This window comes from Ambystoma mexicanum, chromosome 1p (assembly GCF_040938575.1).
Source record: "Ambystoma mexicanum isolate Mex_15411 chromosome 1p, UKY_AmexF1_1, whole genome shotgun sequence".
Classification (NCBI taxonomy): domain Eukaryota; kingdom Metazoa; phylum Chordata; class Amphibia; order Caudata; family Ambystomatidae; genus Ambystoma; species Ambystoma mexicanum.
This window is the reverse complement of record NC_090921.1, coordinates 1,261,076,562-1,261,097,275: the sequence shown is the minus strand read 5'-3', so window position 1 is coordinate 1,261,097,275 and position 20,714 is coordinate 1,261,076,562.

Below are 20,714 nucleotides of genomic sequence, written 5' to 3'. Positions count from 1 at the left end.
TTCTGGGCGAGGATGCCACAAGACAGTACAAATGACTTTACATCTTTTCGCCAGGTGGGCTACCAGAATTGTCTTTTAATTTTAGCTTCAGTTTTTGCAATACCTGGGTGCCCTTCCATCAGAGCTTCATGGTAATTGGAGATTACTTGTTCTTGTAGTTCCTTGTGTGGTAGAAATAGATGCCCTTGATAGTAAGGTAGGTCATTGACAACTGAATAATCTCGGCCCTTTTTAACCCAGTCCTGCAGGACTGCTGAATCGAAAAGTTGTTGGATCTTTAAATGAATATCTTCTAAGGTCTGTAGAGTAGTTATCCCAAGAATTCTTTGTTCAGGAATTATAGGCACTGGTTCCGGGTTCGAATATGCTTCTCCCATCCCAATTCGGGATAAAGCGTCTGCCTTACCATTCTTACAACCTGGTCGATAAGTGTTCACGAAATAGAATTCGGCAAGGAATAAGGCCCATCGAAGTTGACGCGATGATTGGGCCTTGGCTGTTTTTAAATACTGCAAGTTCCTGTGATCGGTGATTACAGTAATGGTATGCCTGGCACTGAGTAGATAATGCCGCCAAGCCTTGAAGGCGGATTTGATGGCTAACAACTCTTTATCGGTAACCGGATAGTTTAATTCGGGGGCCGAGAATTTTCTGGACCAAAATGCTACTGGATGAAGTTGACCGGTTTCCGGATCCTTCTGGGACAGGACAGCCCCCATGGCTAAACTGGATGCATCGGTTTCAACTATGTATGGGAGCTCGGGGCGTGGATGCTTTAAGACAGGTTCCGACGTGAATTTCAATTTCAGTTATTGGAAGGCTTTTTCAGCCTCTTCGGTCCACAAGAAGCGTTTGTTTTTGCGCAAAAGTGCTGTGATGGGGTGTACAACATATGAGAAGTCAGGAATAAATCTGCGGTAGAAATGAGCAAATCCAAGCATGCTTTGCACCCCTTTAACTGAACTGGGTGATCTCCACTTGAGAATTGCGTCCACCTTTCGAGAGTCCATTCGGACTCCTTTTGGAGTCAGGATAAATCCAAGGAATTCAACTTCTGTAGCATGAAAAACACATTTTTCCAATTTTGCATAAAACTTGTTCTGGCCTAGTTTCTCAAGGACTGCACGAACGTGCTTAATATGGTCTGATTCTGAGGAGGAGTACACTAGAATATCGTCTACATATACGACAACACAGACGTCAATGAGTTCACAAAGGACATCATTCATAAAATACTGGAAGGCTGCTGGTGCATTGCACAACCCGAAGGGCATCACCTGCTATTCGAATAATCCGTACTTGGTGCGAAAAGCGGTCTTTCATTTGTCGCCCTTCTTTACACGTACCAGATGATATGCCCCTCGGAGATCTAATTTAGTGTAGATGCAAGCATCCTTTACTTGGTCTAGTAGTTCGGGGATCAGAGGCAATGGATATTGGTTCTTCACCATGATCTGCTTTAATGCGTGGTAGTCTATGCACGTTCTGAGGTCACCTTTCTTTTTGGGCACGAAGAATAAAGCTGAAGATGCGGGGGACTTAGATGGACGAATGAAGCCATTAGCAAGGTATTGGTCCAAGTATTGTCGTAGGTGACGGTTTTCGGGTTCCGTAAGGGTGTAGATCCTACTGCATGGAGGTTGTGCACCGGGTATGAGGTCGATTTGACAATCGTATGATCTATGTGGTGGTAAGGTGTTTGCCTGTTCTTTTTGGAAAACATCCTGGAATTCTTGATATTCCTGAGGTAACTGCATGACTGGATTAGCGACTGTGGCCAGGCTTTTGTTCAAGGTTTTTTTCGGGTAACAGGTGTGTGCACACTCCGGGAAGGTTACTCTCTTCTCTCGCCAATCGATACAAGGATTATGTGTTTCCAACCAAGGTATCCCCAGTATTATTTGGAACTGCGGGGCTTTGATTAAGTCAAACAAAATAGTCTCTCGATGCCCATCTTGACCCAACAGTGTCATCTCTGTGGTGGAATGGGTTACAGGCCCAGAGGCAATTTCAGTTCCATCGACTGTGGTGATAACAACCGAAGTGGTCTTTTTTCAGAGAGGTAGATTCATCTTAGAAGCCAATTCGTGGTCCACGTAGTTTCCTACGGCTCCGCTATCAATGTATGCCCTAACTGCGTGCATATGTGATGGCTGCCTTGGATCAATAAGGACCATTGGTATGATTAGGTGCAAGGTCTGAGTGTCCTTCTTAAAGCTCGGCAAGCGGACCTCTACGCTTGTCGGGCGTGGTCGTTTCCCGAATCAGGCTCTGTTTGATTTCTATCAGCAACTCCGACTACTTTCTTGGATGGTTTTATAGGGCAATCCCGTAGAAAATGTCCTGAGGCCCCACAGTACAGACACAACTGCATCTGTCGTCTCCTTTCTCTTTCTTTTTGAGTTAAGGGTCCCTTAAGCCCCCCGATCTGCATTGGTTCTGATGCATCTGTTCCTTTCGGAGTAACATTGGGTTTAACCAATACCCGATTCTCGAACTTAGCTCGATCAGCTTTTCTATTCTGAAGTCAGTGGTCTAGCTGGACCACTAAGTCTGTATATTCTGTGCAATCCTGAGGTGGGTTCACAACTTGGGCCAAAACACCTTTGAGTTCAGCCCGAAGTCCACTATGAAATAATGTAATTCGCTTTACCTCTGGCCATCCGGTTTCCACCACCAACCTATTGAAGGTTGCGATATAAGTTAGCAGGTCCTGGTTTCCTTGTCGTAGTGATAGAAGTTCGTTATCCAGGGCCTGTCCCTGTGAATGTCTGGCGAATAGTCTTTCCATGCTCAATTGAAAACCCTGAAAATCCGGAAGAAGAGGGTCATCCTGGTTGACTAATGGAATTGACCAATCCGCTGCGCTGCCACTAAGGTATGACAGTACAAAGGCTACTTTGGCTTGGTCGTTTGGAAAAGCTCCTGGTCTGCATAAAAAGTGCAAGCGGCATTGGTTCATGAACACGGCAAACCTTTTCGGGTCCCCAGCAAAGCTTTCAGGTGGAGCTAAAGGAATGCTCCCTGGTAGAACCACTTGCACAGGGCTGCTCGATGAAACAGGGGTTGAATTCCCCCCAAGTCCAGGTAGTGGTGTTTGCCCGGCTTGGTTTTGCAGCAGTTGTCTGGCAAGATCATCAGTGCGCTCCTTTGACACAATCAGTTCTCTCCTGAGGGCATTAGTTTCTTGGCGCGCGAAGTGCACTTCTGCCCTAAGTTCTCCTAACAATTGGGCTAGTTGGTCGGTTTCTGAGGTCTCCATTAGGCCCGGGTCGGGATTTGTAGATAGGCTTCGTGTTCTGTTACGCTCACCTGGTTCCCACAGGGGCGTCGATCGGACCCGGACAGCTGCGGTCTCCACCAACCTGATGCGTAGTGAAGAGATGACAGTCTGGACTGGCCCGCCTAATCTATTCTGCTGGACTCGTAGAAGTATTCTCCTGCAATTGAAGAAAGGGATTTAGCCACCCGTGGACTTTAGTGATGCCCCCCCCCAACTGTTCTCGTTCTCCCCTCTAATCACCTCCGATATCCCCTCTTGGTAACCTCACCTTATGTTTTTAAATGATGAGCTCTCCATCCTGCATGGCATGCAGGGGCACGTAGATACCAGTTACTTCACTGGTTTGAAGGTACTGGAGGAGTTCCGGAGGAATATTGACTCCAGTGTCTATAAAGTTTAAGAGTTCAATATGTCCGATGTTCACTCTTGTTCCATTCCCTCGTTAGGTTGCAGCTGGGTCCAAAAGTATATTGCCTGGAGGTAGCTGATGGCGTTCAGGTAATAGTCTGTATTACCAAATGTCCGGTAAAAGTTGCATGAGTTGAACTTGCTGTTTTCTCTCCCTTTATAGGTACGGCATAGAAAGATGCAGCGAATTAAAGGATAATACCTCCGGTGGTAAAGCAGGTAAACCTATGGTGGTAAAGAGATTGTCTTTGTCGGTTTTCTCGGCTCACCCTGTTATTCCTTTTGTTTTCCCCCCAGGTGCTGGGTTTCGACGAAGAAAATGATGGAGGCAGCGCCGAGTTGAAAGATGCGGTGGACTGGTGAGTATAACGCGGCGCTGCTGCTGGCGAAGCGACGCGTGCTGAAATAATGTCCTTTCCAGGCTCGGAGATGTGGTGGGTCCGGAATCAGGTAAGGAATCAAATAATGTCCGTGATCTACCCTCTTCTCCTTTCTCTTTCTTTTGTCTAGGAGCTCCGGATTCGAGGCGGGCGTGGCAGAAGACTGTATGCTGACTTGCAGACACGGTGAGCGTTACGCTGCTGGATGCAGAATAACACGAAACATGAGCTGCTGTTCGGGCGTGGTTTAAAAAGCCTGCAAAGTAGTCCCAGGTAAGAAGTTCCCCAGAACCACACCCGAGTAAAAAATAGTCCCTGTAATAAAATAGTCCCATCCAGGCGACACGTTGGCTTGGACTCATTTGCAGCATGGTCTGCATAAGGTAAGTAAAGTCTATGAGCCTGGCACCTATGGCGCCAGGACTGATTTCTATGATGAGCCTGCCGCATAAGGCGCCAGGACTGAATCCAAACAGCCCCCAGCTGGGGCTGTTGGGGTTTTAATGAGTATCTGGATGCCTGCTCCCGGGGCTGATAGGCTCGATCCAGATGCCCGGCGGTAGGCATCATGACACTGGTCTCTGCTAAAGCGCTGCAATCTGCACTATAAAGAAACCAGTAATGATAGGTTTCTAAATCCAAAGTGAGCACTTGACAGAGGAAGGAAGCGGTGTCATCCTGACAGTGTAGGAATCGGCCCCACCCAGAGACAGGTGACAGTAGGGTTCTGAACTTATACAAATGATGGCAATACACTGGGCACTGGCATGATAAGTCATCCCAGCTACCCGTCTACAAGTGCTGCATGCAAGGGGTGTGCAAAGGACTTGCCTGGCACATAAAATGAACTTCCTCTTGCCACCTTACTGGGAAGATGCCTAGTTTGTGGAGCAACATTAGGCGCAGATTTGCGGGACCTTAGGCCCGCTCCCCAGGAAATTGATCCAGACCTCCTGCCCATTATGCTGGAAATTAGATTTCTGTGGTGAAGGAAGACCAACTTTGCCTCCCTTTTGTCTGTACTCTGTCACCTTAGTTTAATGTAATAACAGTTATCCATAGGTTCTGCTTTCGATGCTCTCGCTGTGTCTCCCGTCAGTGCAAGTACTGGTTAGTTTTATAGTGATGCTCAGTGAGTATTAGTGGTTTGCAGTCTCATCATTAGTAGATTTAGCATGATACCCCCAGCCTTGATTGGTTCGTTATTAAGAGACATAGAAATTTGGGTGGGGAGCAAGTTGCAAATATTTCTTATCTCGTTCTTATTTTGGGTGGTATCTCCTGTGAATGGAGGTTTGGAATTTTTAGTCTGCTTTATCTAGGCTATGCGGGGTGCATATGGAATGTTACCCTTTTCAAAATGTTAGTTTAGAGCAGAGGTCTTCAAACTGGGGAGCTGGCCCCCTTAGGGGGTCCAAAGGATTACTGAGAGGCAGACTCTTTAAAAAGGGATTAAGATGACTGTTTTCAATATAAAAAAAAGGATTATGGTGACTTTTTAATACAAAATATAAGCAGTAGAAAATGTGCTTATATTTTAAAAGTCTGCCCCCTTAAACATCATATGGGCCCCTTTGCGGTTTCAACCCATGGTTGGGGCGGCCTAGAAACAATATTTTTACTCAAGGGGCTTGGCATGAAAAAGTTTGAATACCACTAATTTAGAGGTTGTGAAGCTGCACTATTTATTGTCTTCTAATTGTGAATGGGTTTGCATTATTGTAAGTCCAGAAACGACCCTAACCAAGTATAGTAGGTATATTATGTTGGCCGGAAACCAATCGCATCATATGACCAACATCGCAAACACCGAATCGTCCTTAGAACCACAGGGCGTCCATCTTGTGTAACATCAGCCATTTGCTTTTTTCCATTCTGTCAAATGCTTTGCAAAATGTATTATATTCTGAAAGCTCATACACGGTGCGAGGCCACAGCCCACATGTTGAAAGATCAACCCAGACAGGAATGCCAAACAGTACAGAAATACATTGTTTTCCTCCCTCACAAAGTCCTTGGAGGCAAGCTGAAACGCATTTAATCAGCGGCCCAGGTGGCGACCTATCTCACTAAAGCTGTAGCAATAGGCAGTTAAAGCATGAATTATATTCTTTTGGCAGTCCTCTTTCGTGGATCATCCTTAGAACAGGCTGACCCCTAGTTCACGAATAGAAACTGGTAAATAAGATGCTTTGGAATGTGTCTCTCTCGCGAACACAATATCCTTGCTGAACAAGTGCTCTATGTTCTTTATAACAAAGAACTATGTATGCAACTGTTGTTAAGTATAATAGATTGAGTAAGAAACTTGTCATAATGTGTCATATTTGTCATAATTGTCAATCACCGAACCCTAGCTCAAGAAGATACATTATGGGCGGTTTGATGTGCCTTCAAAGATTGCATGTTTGTATATATGTTACTGCTAGAATGATGTTCGCTCTCTTGAATCTCACTTGGTCTGAGTGACGCACGTTGCGAGACGTTAGACCCAGTCGGCTGACTAAGCATATTTTGCAGTAAAGCATAGTACTTGGAAAATCGAACCTCGTGTCTGTCGTATCACTAGTATATGGTGATTGTGCCTTAGTTTCCATATGCAGAGGGTCTTCAGGGCCTAGCATTATCACAAAAAAATAGCCATAGTCCTGTCTCCATTAGAAACGTGTTAGCGATTATATGTACCTGTCTCACATTTGGTTGATGGGAACAGTGGGCTCCCAGGTCAAGTAACATGCAGAGTGGCATGGATGCATGCGCAAGTGCCATGTATTTCGAGAACTCATGTGGACTTGCTGCTCTGTGTGGAGGCATGTGCACACTGGTGTGGTGATGTGGCAATGTATCCTTGTGTTTGAGGTGCAGGACCTGTGGTTCATACCCTGTTTTCTTGCCTTTCCACCATCAGCATTGGCAGGTGTCATGATGTGCTTTGGAAATCACCCTTGTGTATGTAATGTCACCATTAGTAGTCACAGGTGTCTTATTTAGTGCTCATCATGGTGGTCAAGGTTGTCTCTCTATGGATCCTCATCATACTTGGTGAGTGTGTTACTTCTTTTCCTCATTGGGGGAAGAGATGTAGGTGTTGTACATGTCTGGTGTGAGCAAGGTTATGAATGCTGAGTGTGTATGTGGATGTGAGTGCTTGTCTGTGCTTGCCCACATCATCGTTCATTGTGTCCCCTTCAGGGGGTTATGTGTGGAAACCTCAGTGCTTAGGTCTGCCTGTGCCATTGTGTGCCTTTCAAGGGAAGACGTGTGGGAGCCTAGCTCCCAGGTATGGGTCTCTATCACAGGAACATTCGTCAGTGAAATCAGGGTTTTTACATGAGAAGGAACAATTACATAAGGCCTTGGTTGTCTCCTAGTTGCCACATCTGTACCCTCCTTCTGCACAGGAAGATACACAGGGACCCTTGCCCTATTTGGGTCCACATAACAGACAGTACGTACTGTAAGTGAGAGAAGGAACACAATGAATAAAATGCATGTATAAATGACATACAAATAGGCCCACTTGATGCATCAATAGCTCCTTGTTCGTCGTGGTGGCCTCTCGTTGTTAGCCACGTTGTTGTTGCTGTCGATGTTGCCCATTCTCAATCTTTCTTAAGGAAGGAAAAATAAAATTTTATTTTGGCAACATCATAAAATACTCTGTTCCACAAGCTCTTCAAGCAGCTGGCTGATTGCAGGATGATTAACAGGATTCCTGATATACAGAAAGGGGTCGTCCTTTCCCCTGACAGAATAAGGATGTGTTTACAGTAAGTAATAAAAGACCAAAGATAGTAAGTTCTGAATGTCTTCTCTCGAAAGTCTCATTCAGGATTGTTCTTTAAATTCTCTCCGAAAATTAACGTACTTGCTCCTTAATTTCACGAAGCTATTGATTAAGTGCCAGTAGATTTCTTGGATCTCTAAGGAAAGAACGAACATCAGTTTGCCGTCCAACAAGATGATGACATTCTTCAATCAGGAAATAAAAGACCACTCCAATTAGTCTATTAGCATTGTCCTCAGATAGGGGCATTTGTCTTTTCCAAACTGTACTCAGGAAGCCAGAGTACTTGCTCTATCATGGCTGCAAGCAAACTCCTCACGATTGGACCATTTTTAGGATCCTGCAGGAACAGATGAACGCTAACAGTTCTCCCCACAATTTCAGGGTATGCACAAACAATGAAGAAAAAAACTGTGAGAATGATCTGGTGGATGATCAGGCATTACCATGGGTGCCTCCAAAAAGAAACTCAGTGAGAAAAGAATCGGGGAACTGTTCCCTCTTCCAGTCATTGAAAAGATCCACTGATCTTTCCCATCCTGTGGTGCTTCTCCTTGAAATTCCATCAGTTGGGTCTTCAACAAATTGTTAAAACTGTCATTCACACTCATCATCACTACCATTCTGTCATTCACATCAGGTATATCAAAGCTCATTATAACATCTGAACATGCAACTCGTTTTGCTTCTTCGTCTGCAGCTTTATTTCCACGTGAGATAAAGTCTGCTCTATTAGTATGAGCTGTGCACTTAACGACCACAATGTCTACTGGGAGCTCTAATGTGGTCTAATAAGTCTGTCCAATAAGGCGGCGAGTGCCACCCGCTCGGAGGTAGCCCCTCCTCTTCCAACGTGCTAGCCCTGTGAGCACCTTCAACGTCTCAGTTTTTCTTGAGCGCGACAATCAGCGCTACTAATTCTGCAGCCTGTGCTGAAAATTGAGACGGTAGTCGTGCATTTATCAATACTTCAAACTCCCCGTTGGGTCTGTGTTTTACCACAGCGGCACCTGTATATCCTTGCCCATCATTTTGATCGATTTTTGAAAAACCATCAATAAAGAGAATTTCTCCAGCTGCCAAAGCATTTTCTTTCAGCCTTGGGATCTCATCATAGAATTCCTCATAATTCGAGCAATTAAATGCATGTTCGTCTTCTGCCAGTGGTTCTGCTACAAGCATGGCAGGGTTCACTATTCTACATCTGATTATTTTAATCGCTGGATTTGAAATGACCACCTCATAGGCAGAAGCCCTCTGAGACGTCAAAGTACCCTTAGGTTTTTCCAAAATAGCAAATAAAGCCTGTTCAACAAATAACGTCATGGAACACCCCATCACTATGCTGGCAACTTTCTCGATGGCGAACACAGTGGCTGCCAAAGATTGTTTGCAAGGAAAGTGACCCCCCCATTACTGGGTCCAGAATCCCACTGTAAGATGCTAGAGGCATGTACCCCAACGTAGTTCTCTGCGTGAGTACATCTGTGATGACTGTACCATTCATATGCAAAAATATGAAGAATTCCTCTGCATAATTAGGAATCCCTATGACTGGAGGTATACAAATGGCTTTTTTGAAACACATCAGACCCTTCTTCCATTTCCTCAGTCCTGACCATTTTTTCCTGATTTGCCTGTGCTTTTTTCAGAGCTTATATCAAGGGTCTTACATATGAACTATAATCGAAGACCCATGCTCTAACATAATTGCATAGTCCCAAATATCTTTGCATATGCTTTATTGTGTGTGGCTTTGCTGTTCCAAAATAACCTCAGCCCTTTCAGGTGTAACTTTCTTTCCTTCATGCGAGATTAACTGCCCTATGTATAACACCTCTTCTTGGCAATACTGCAGCTTCTTCTTATCCACTTTATATCCTTTTTCTGCTATAATAATCATTAGCTGAACTGAATCACGTCCACACTCTTTCTCTGATATGCTGCAGACTTTTCCACTTTGGAAATCAATATTGCTTAAGTCTATCTGCAGGACTCTGTTGAAAATCAATGGGGACTCACAGTACCCCTGGGGTAATCCTGTGCTTTTTAACTTAGCCTGTCTGAACGTAAATGACATCAGATCTTGAGGAATGCTTATGCAATGGGATTGAGAAAAATTCATTTTTCAAGTCAATCACAGTGAAATATCGCACCTCAATAGGAATACTACATAAGATTGTTGCTGGTTTAGGAACTAGAGGAAACTTGGCCTCTACAATCTGATTAATTGGGCACATATCTTGAATTAAACGCCATGACCCCCCTTTAGATTTTTTGATAGGGTACATTGTGGTATTGCATGGTGACTCTGAGCTCACTAAGATGCCTTGATCCATCAAGGCGGATATCGTCTTAAAAATACCCTTGTCTGCCTCTCGAGACATGGGATACTGTTGTGCTCGAGGCAAAATTGCTCCTGGCTTTAGTTTAATCTTAACTTCCCCTACACCTTTTAATAGGCCTACGTCATAAGGGCCTGTGGTCCATAATGAAACTGCCACTTGCCATACTATCATCATCTTCTGAGGAACTTTGCTTCTTATTGCCCTCACACAATAAGAGATACTCATTTCAAATACTTCTTCGTCATCTGACAGGTGGTCTCTAAAAATATCCTTGTCAGTGACGTCAGTCAATCTGTAACCCTCTCCAATGGCAATCAGTGTGCTCCATCGTCTACCGTCATTATAAACTCCATCAAGCATAGCTAATTCTCCTTGCACTACAGCTGCTTGTAACTCTAAGGGAATGATTTGTCCCCCTCTTCATCCACAGGTATCCTTGGCCTGAATAAAAACTCATCAGGTATCCTCACAGTCTTGCACACTAAGCCAGGTAACCATGTTAACAAAATTCATCCCCCATAGTGAAAGACTTCTGGTTCTAACAGTATTCCTTGTATGGCCATTTATCCCTGTAAATGCTATGATAAATTAATTTCCGTTTAAATAATGCATTGCTGGAGTTGAACACACTATGCACTCATCAGTAAACAAAATCGTCATGTTTAACTTTGTCATTAAATCTCGACCCAGTATGTTAACTGGTGTCTGTGTTGAATACAATAATGGTACAGACATATTACATTCTGCTATAGAGACTGGCAATTTCTCAGTAAAAGGAACTCTACTTGTAGCTCCTCTGAAACCTTCAGCATTCATGGCATTTTCAGATAATGTAAACTTCCCCTCTCGTATACATGAGCCTTGTGCACCTGTGTCTACCAAAAAAGAAAAAGATTTGCCTCCTATAGTGAGATCAACCCTCGATTCCTCTTGAGGATTGGGAGTCACAGATAGCACAGAACATATCAAGTCACCCAGTGAGCTGTCCTATTGTGGGTACATACTTATTCCTGGGTCCGTGAAAGGGTTCCCTCCCTTGACGGTGACACCCCCTATCCTCGGAGTCATTACATGTCCTGTGCTTGGGCACTACTGTATCTGCATGGGTGCGTGCAGTGATTGCCCTTGTGGCGGATTCGACGGTGTGTGCTGTGTTTGCATAGCTTGTTGCATTCTATCTGCTTGTGCTTGTTGCACTGTCTGATTTTGGGCAAACCCCTCTCTATCTTGCTGTCTATATGCAGGTGGATGAGTGGTCCCCCTCTTCAGAACTGCCCATTTTGCACAAACCCTTGACTTCTACACATGCGCGCTATGTGCTCTGCCATTCCACATTTCCAACATACAGGAGGGACTCTACTAATGTGCCCTTCCTGCATTCCCTGGCTATCATTCTGTGTATCCTGAAACCCACCTCGGTTTTTCTGGAAATGTCCCTGATTATTACCTTGATCAAACTGCCTTTGGTTATTCATCTGTGGCATTCCTGCTGCTTGCTGTGAACCCGACCCTTCTCCGCTAGTCCACATCACACCTTCTATGGCGTATTTTCACAATTTCTTTTGCACCAATTTTGCTTCTTCACCTTTCCTAACATCATCTTTCTTTCAATTCTTCTCCTGTAGCAGTCTGCAGTAATGCGCAATTGTCAGCTGTATTTCTGACCAGGGTTTTGCCTCCATACCCACCAGTTTCCTGAGCTGTTTTTGTACTTGATCTGGCAGCCCTTGACATAATATATGGTAGAATACAGGTATAGATTTCATCCATAGTTCCCGTGTTTCCAAAGACCACTTCTCTTGAAAATTCTAAATATAAACAAGATGATCCTCCCCTTCCTGCATCCTCTGTGCCATTATAGCACCCATATCTGACGTGTCTGGATACTGCACTCTAAGCGCTTTCCAGACTGCTGCTCTACAGTTATTAAACAGTGCTCCATCATGAGCAGTGTTCTGCGCAGTAAAACTTGCGTATCCAGCTCTCGACCAAATGTCGTTAGCCCTCTCCCCAAGGATAGCGGCTAGAATACCTTTAATGTCAGCTATAGCTAACGTGTTTCCTCCTGTCATTTTCTCTAACTCATGTATCCATTTCCCAGCACCCAGAAGTTAAACTCTGAAGTTTATACTTTAAATTATCCTTATCCATTTGTGGCCATGGTGTATACAGCGGACTGGCCTTCCTTTCTCTAGTAAAGGAAACTGTGAGATCCCAAACTCCCATTCATCCCCTATCCAACGCAGGGACAATGGTTCCGCAATCCCTTCTTCCCGGTAGCGACGTTAGCCTGCTCACATAAGGTGGCAAGTCCCCCTCTCACTATGGGATCACCTTCTACGTCGATCTAGCCATGCCAGAGATTCTGACGCCTGAGACTTCAGTAGGTCTAGATCTGACCATCTCACTTCTCTCTCCATCAGAGAACATCCTTCAGGACCACATGCATTATCTCCCTCCTCCCCATGGAAGGCTTTTCTGTCCTTGTCTGACATATGCTGTCCCCAACTCATATGACTTCCCTCTTTTTCATCTCTATTCAAAGTTAGCCTGTCCAAAGACAATGCTCTATGCTCAAGATTGTAAACACTTCCCTCCTTGCCGTGCAACTGCGTACTTTCAAGTCGATCAGTTTTTCCCTTTCCTTTTGGTTCTTTCTTGGCCCTCATTTCATGATAAACCTTATAGATTTTATCCCCAATGCTTCTCATATCAAACTCATCCTCTAGATTTGCTCCAGACAGACCTGGTATTGGCTCATGTGTCGGGAAGAATTCTTCTTTAAATTCCCATGCTACTATTGGATTAGGCTCCATTAATTCTTTCTCGGTGCGATCAAGGTCTTCTCTTGCGTTCTATTTCTTCATCTAGTTCTCTTCGCTTCTTTGCCTCTTCTCTTACCCTTTCCTCTTCCTGTATTTTCACCTCTCTTCTCTCGTTTGCCCTACGTATCTCTTTGTCTCTTCATCTGTGTCTTCTTTTATCTCTTCATTTCTGCTCTTCCTCTCTCTTTCTTTCAAGCTTGTCTCGTTCTTCAATTACGTTCCATCTATTATCATACTTTCTTTGTTCATCTGCCCTTTGCTGCTTTTTTAGCTGCTCATCTTGATACAGCTGTTCCCATCTTTGTCTATCCTTTCTTTTAGCTTCATCTCCTTTCAATCATTCCTCTCGTTCCCAATCTTTTTTTATCTTGTTCATCTTGATCTTCCCTTTGCCTTACTTACTCAATGCTCTTTCCGTCAAGTTTTAGCAAAATCTGACCGCCCATCCATTCATTCTGTCTGTGTTACCTAATCAGTCTTATCTTTCTCTCCTTTCCATTTCTTTAATTCTCTTTCTATGTCTAGAGACATACCTGATCTATCACTTCTCTTCACATCCCTTTCTGGAGTCTTTTCTGGACTTTCATCGCTGCCATGCACAGGCGACTCATATGCCGGATTGCTGTACCCTATTGCCAGCTTAAGTTTTCTCAATGGGTACACTCTGTCATCCTACGTACTATCACCATTTACTTTAGGCGCGGTGTGGGGAGCAGAAGGCTCCTCACCCCCTCTTTGCAATGGTTAAGCATCCAGTCTTCCCTATCCTCCTGGTACATTTTCCACAGCTCTAAGCTCGCTAGCCTCTTTTCTATCTTTTTTCCCCGTGTATGGTGCATGCAAATATGTCATCATGTGTTGCAAAACTACTTTTGATAGTGATCCCCTTTGTGACCATGACATGCACATCTTATCTGCCGTGCCTTTAACCCATTCTGCACTGTACTGTTTAAGCTCGGGTGCATGTTTTGGCAACTGCTTGCATAGATGTATAAGCGGAGTAATATCCTCCATTTTGAATCGTCACACTTGGCTGTCAATACTCACCGTTGTTTTACACTTTATAAATACGTTTCAGAAAAATAACACAATATGAGCGTGCACCAACTGTCGCAGCACCAAGCCTTTCATATCACGTTCTATTTAGATCTATTTATTCACTAAACATCATCAATTCAACTAAACAAATAAATAATTAATTTTAAAATCTCTGTGCTTTCTTTTCGCGTCTCTTAAATTTTCACAATTTCTTCACCACCTGTACCTTCCTGCCTGCTGCTCTTTTTCACCACTTAGCAAGCCCCGCCCACCTGGTGCCTTCCTTCACCTTTACTGTCTTGTGGCCAATGCTGGATTTGACTTTTATGGACTTCATTCATTCACGGTGCGTCACTCTTTATCAACTCTCATGCTGGACTTTCTTTGCATCTTGTACTCATGGTGGCCCTGAATCGTGCTGTTCCCATCTTCATCTTGTATCCTGGCTTGCAACATTATGTGTTACTATTGACTTCTGCAATTGTATTTGCTCTCCACTCTTGCTTCTCCACTCTTTTTGACTACTTACTCTCTTTTCTCTCCTCCTTTCCCTTCTCCCTTTTCCTATCTCCTCCCCTTACTTTCTTCTATGCACTTACTCTATCAGAATTGTCCCTGGACCTAATCTGATAGCAACCTCATCTGTTTCCTCCACGCTCCCATTACTGTTTTTTTCCTCCCCACTATCCCTCCGGCACTTTCTGAAATGTCGTCAGGCCTAGTATGATAGTCGCTTGTTTTGGTCCTCCCCTCCCTTTCTGCACGCCTCTCCCTCACCTTTTGTTTTTCTCCGACTATACCAGAAATGTCGTCAGGCCTAGTACGGTAGTCGTCTGTCTGTTTCCATTTCCTTCCCACTCTCCCCCTCCCTTCCTTATCTATGTCTTAGCTCTTGCACTATCTGAAATGTCGTCAGGCCGAGTACGATAGTTAATTTCACATCCTTACTGTTCATGGCCTGTAAGAATGTGGTTGTATTTTCCCTTGTTCCCTCCCTTGCCTTGAAGCGCTTTGAAACAAATTGTGTATAGGCGCTATATAAATAAACGATCATATCATATCATATATCATACATTATACAACACATAAAACAAACAGACAAACTGATAGACTTAGCCGGCCTACATATATCTCAGTCTACGCTCCTCGTGACTATTCTCTGCACCTAAAAATACTCCAACGGAGTGTGAGTCATTCTCTTTAGACAATCTTTAAATGTGTCCGTAGTCTACGTCATCCACTATTGGGACTCTGGAAACGACTCCTTCTGAAAACATGCTGTGATGCAGGACTCTGGATTTAATCTAACTGTGATGTTCCTCGTCTCACAGTTTCTTAATTGCTTGCCGCTCCTCGTCTCAAGTGAATTACTTAATAACTCAACGTTCATCATCTCGAGCTATTCACCTATTAACTTGACATTCATTGGCCCTGATTCATGGATTATTTGCTCCGAAAAAAACTGGATTTGTGCGCCATTCTGCCCGCAAATCCCTGTTTAACAAATGGGGATTTGCGGGCAGAATGGCTCACAAATCCCGTTTCTTTTGCCGCAAATAATCCATCAATCAGGGCCTCTGTCTCGAGTTGTTTTACCCCAACTACCCTCCATTACTTATTTCCCCTTATTACTCTCTCCACTCACTACCCATTCGCATTTTGCCACCTTACTCAGTTCTACTCACCATTTGCGTTTTCGAGTTCCGACTCTCGGGTCCGTTGCCTCCACAACCAGCCGCTTCAGTCTTCCGTCCGCTCAGCTTCTTGTATAAATCGGGAGGGGATTCCGTGGAAACCAGGAGACCAGTCCTACCTACACTTGCAAGATTTTTTTATCTATTTTCCGCTATCTACAGGGAACTTCACGTCCTTTCAGCTAAATGGCAGAGGATGTCTGATATTAACGGCACCACAATGCTTACTAGATCGACGGTTCTTTAACCATCCTCTGCTGCCCAATGAACAGGGATTATCGACCCAACCCTTTAAGACGAGGTAGCAATACTTTGAGATGGATGGGGATGCAGAAGATACTCAAACATCAATAATCAAACTAACTAAGGAAGTTGGCGAAACAAAACTTTTTTATTTTCAGTTGTCTAAAACAATGGACATCAACGGACATCGCACAGCATGATCTCTCAGCATTTCATAAAAAACATGGTTTATGTAATACAAACTTGTCATTGCTGACGTCAATCTACATGGCAAACTACAAAAACCTATTGGAGAAAGTGATTGGGTCTACGGGAACATCTAGGTATACGTTCCATACTTGTCTATGAGAGTGATATGGTCTTTAACATCAGGTGGGGCAACTAAGCCCTCCCCTTAAACGGGTCTCTATGAACGTCATTAAATATATGACGTCCCATTGACTACATAAACTATAGGGCTCCTTACTATGTAGCCCTCTATAATTGGTTGGCACCCTTACATCCGTCAGTACTTTTCCACATACGCCAGCAGCACGCAGGCTGGCATCCAGGTGCTGGTGGCTTGATCTTGACCATAGCTTCCCACCAATTAGCATTTCATCTATCATCACCTCTTGTGATCTGCATGTCAATTAAGGCTTTGAACTCAGTCTTGGAAATGTTCCTTGCTCTGGAGAATATGAGGGAATATAGCATGCCCTGACTCCCTGCATAGGTGTGGTTTGTCAGGATTGCCCATTTACATCCAACAACGTGACTCAAGACCATGATTTTGAGCTTTGTTGTATTTAAAATACTACTATTTAATGAACCTCTGACGTGTTCATTGTTTTTGAACCCGTCTTCTGAACAGGAGTTTTTTTCTTTCACACGTTTGTAGCTACTGTCTGATCTTTCCAGCCTAGAGTGGCCTTGGCTTCTTGGGGCTGATCCAGTCTCACCCCTCTTGATTCACCTCTGTAATTCAGTTGCTTTTCAGCTGCGACACACTGGAAAAGCCTTGCTTTTTCTGTTCCAGCTCAGCTAAAATGCGTAGTGGAATCATCCATAGTTCACTCACTCATATATATATATATATATATATATATATATATATATATATATATATATATATATGTTGGTGCATGCTGCAATCTATTCACTACATAGCTAGCCTCCAGAATCGCTTGTCTGCTTATGTTTCTTTGGTTTCTTTGCATCTGTACATGTGTAAAATGACTTGATATCTTCATCACTTTTGTAACATAAACATCTTCATCTCGATCCTGAAACGCTACATATCTTTGCGACTTTCTTGATGCCTATAGAATATCTATGTTCTCTTATCTCTGCATCTCTTCTGGGTGCGGCAGTCTTGCTTCGTATGACATCACCAGTCTGCTCTTTTGCTCACTTTTCACACTTCTTCTGGTATTTCATTCAAATGGCCGTCATATTGTCGTCTATGCAGGTATGGTTTTCTCAATGGGACCCTTGCTTCCAGGATTCTCCTTGGTATCAGTATCTTCACTGGCACTGCACGTATTTCACATTCTGGTTCCCAGCATATAGGCAACATGGGCGTGATGCTTAAAGTGGGGGTACTTGGCTCCTTCTCTACAAATGCATAAGAGTTACGAAGTAACTGAAGGGACAAGAGAAACATGTATGAAATAAAAGAGTAATCATGTATACAAAATAAGATAAAGTAACTTGCTGCCCAATAAGAGTAAATACACAGAAATGCAAGATGGAGAAGACATGTTGAAGCTTGCAATAGAGGAATATATAACGCGGCTAGGATGACCATATTTGGTAGATGGACGCTGGCTCATGCTAAGCTTCAATCTAGCTACCTCAGGGACAGATCAGGGTTGCACAGGGAGGCCATCCCCCATTGCTCACCCCCTTTCTGGGGGCATAAGACATCATGCAATAGATGCATATACCTGAGAATAATAAGGACAACTGGTGTATATTTGGAACACAACATCACATTTATTGGAATCATACAGCAATACGGGGGGCATTCCCACCCCTAAGTAAATTCACATTCTTGGAATCTAAGGTAGCCCCTTAGTCGGGCATTGTCATTGGCATACGTTGCCAGGAACACTTGTCACTTTTGGTTTGCAGAGTAGCAGACATATGCCTCTGATTCGTCACGTCCGGTTTGCAGAGTAGCAGACATACGCCTCTGGTTTGTCACTTCCAGTTCGCAGAGTAGCGAACATACGCCTCTGATTGTAACTGTCAAACAGTAATTCTTCAGGACCACTGAATGTCGTTGATGAGGAGTCTTAAGTGTGCCAGCCGTCCGAAATTTGACTCGAGTGCGGCCGTCGGGAAACTGCCCACAGCCGAAACTGCAGCGTCCTTCTCCACCCCGGCTAGGACTGCCCCGTAAATAAAAAAAATTGCAAACTTTACAAAAACATGAACAAAACAACCTATAAATATACACCCTTCGAAGTCTGCTGAAAAGATAAAGAAGTCCACAACCTGCATTCCAATGAATGAACTAAACTTTATAATAAGCAAACATAATCCTTGATTACCTATCACTTGTACTAAAAACCCTAGAACCACTTTGTAAATTCTTCAGTGGGCTCCTAGTATCCTACTAGAAGGGGGAGGGTGGGTGTTACTTCAGGCGGGGTGAGGGCAAACAGAGACTGGGCTGCGCAGTCCCCCCACCTTATATCTGTCCACTGGAGCCCAGCCTAATATGTCTGGTCCCGGTGCCCCCCTGCTTCCCAAGGAGGAGGCAAGGTGGAAATGTCCCCAGAGTGGGAGGCCAGAAGGGAGGCCCGCTATGCCGGGTGTCCCTCTAGCATGCCCTGCGAGGGGCAGGCCACCCCCTTAGCGGGGCAATGCCCCATTGCCCATCCCCTTTCTGGGGGCATAAGACTTCATGAAATAGATATACATACCTAAGAATAATAAGGACAACAGGTGTATATTTGGAAACACAAGATCACATTTGTTGGAGTCATACAGCAATACGGAGGGCAGTCCCAGCCCTAAGTAAATTCACATCCTTCACTTCTAAGGTAGTCCCTTAGTCAGGCATTGTCATTGGCATAAGTTTCCGGGGACATTTGTCACTTCCTGTTTGCAGAGTAGCAGACATACGCCTCTGATTTGTCACTTTTGGTTTGCAAAGTAGTGGACATATGCATCTGATTGTAACTGTCCAAAAGTAATTCTTCAAGACCAATGAATCTCGTTGATGAGGAGTCTCAACAGTCCCTAAGGGACTCAGTGCCCGTCGTCTGAATTTGGCTCAAGTGCGCCTATTGGGAAACCGCCCATGGCCAAAACCACAGCGTCCTTCTCCACCCTGGCTAAGACTGCTCTGTAACTCCGCCACCCTTTGGGGGTGGCCCCCCACCACCCACAAAGCCCCCAAAACATTAGACAGTGTCTACATTCCCTGTCTCTGATTAGCACAGCCTACCCACTAAGGTGCTGTGACCACAACCACAAGGAGATCTTTTGCTGTGTGTTAACACAAGTCCCTTCCTTGAGGGTCTCTGGTATCCAACCTCCAGATCAGTCACTCCCATAAACTTTTTACGTATCACTCTTGTTACAGTTCTAGCAAGAATGGACTTCCCCTGGTTTCCAACTGCCAAATAAGTCACACCCTTAACCTTTGTATAGATCACTCCAGTTTCTGTTCCAGCAAGCACAGGCCTCAGCTGGTATCTGACTGCCAGCAGTCACTCCCATACCCTTTGTATGGATCCCTTCATCACCGCACTTGCAAGCATGGCCCACCTCTCTGACTGCCAGATCAGTACTCCCATTACTACCCCACATATTTCAGGCCAGATATACTCCCCATCCTCCTTTTGGTGTCCCCTTGGCACACTCGTTTAGCAAAAAGTTTTTTGTGAGGCGTAAGATTAATCCTCGCAGGGTAATACTAACCATCCAACCATAGCTGGGTAACTCAAGGCGAATTGTATGTTTTTCAGAGGGGGGCACTCTGTAGCTTGTGACCCTAGGCCGCCACATACTTTCTCTGCTCACATTTCCCAGCATCCCTGTATCCTGTACTAATACCTTTTGCATGTCCCTGGGGCACCTGGGGCCCCCGTAGCAGTGCACACCTCACTCCATGGTCCCTGACTTGGGGTTAAGACCACGTTTGCAAAATTACCATTGCACTCAAAATCACTGTCCAAACTTACATTGTAACAAAAACGGGCCGACCCGGAGGTTCCTCCACTTTGTGGTGCCTGCTGAGGCGTTGGGGAGCCAGGTGCGTACACCCCCCTGGGTTGGCGATACTTTACTACATGTAGTTGGTACTGCCTCACTTACATTGCGGTGTATGCTGCTCGGGGTCAATTAACAGCTGGGATTACTCCCCATGGATATATGTGTCCTATCATAACCTTCATGCAATCTTTATTCTTAACAATACTACTGGTCAACCATAACTTACCAACCACCCTACTCCCTTCAAAAGTAAAATGACTGGTCTGTCAAACGCTACCCAATGCTCAAGTTGCACAGCCTTATACTGTGGGTGGAGTTTCGGACGGTCTCAAAAGTGTGGTTTTCTAAGCCCTTAATTGGATTTTTGAAAACAGTCATGGAGCCGAAAATGCCATAATATCATGCAGGTGGCTCAAGTATCCAGAGCATCTTGTGCTATTGAAGGACTGCTGACCAACCGAACACCTGGTAACAATGTTCATGCTTTCCTCGTTTGCAT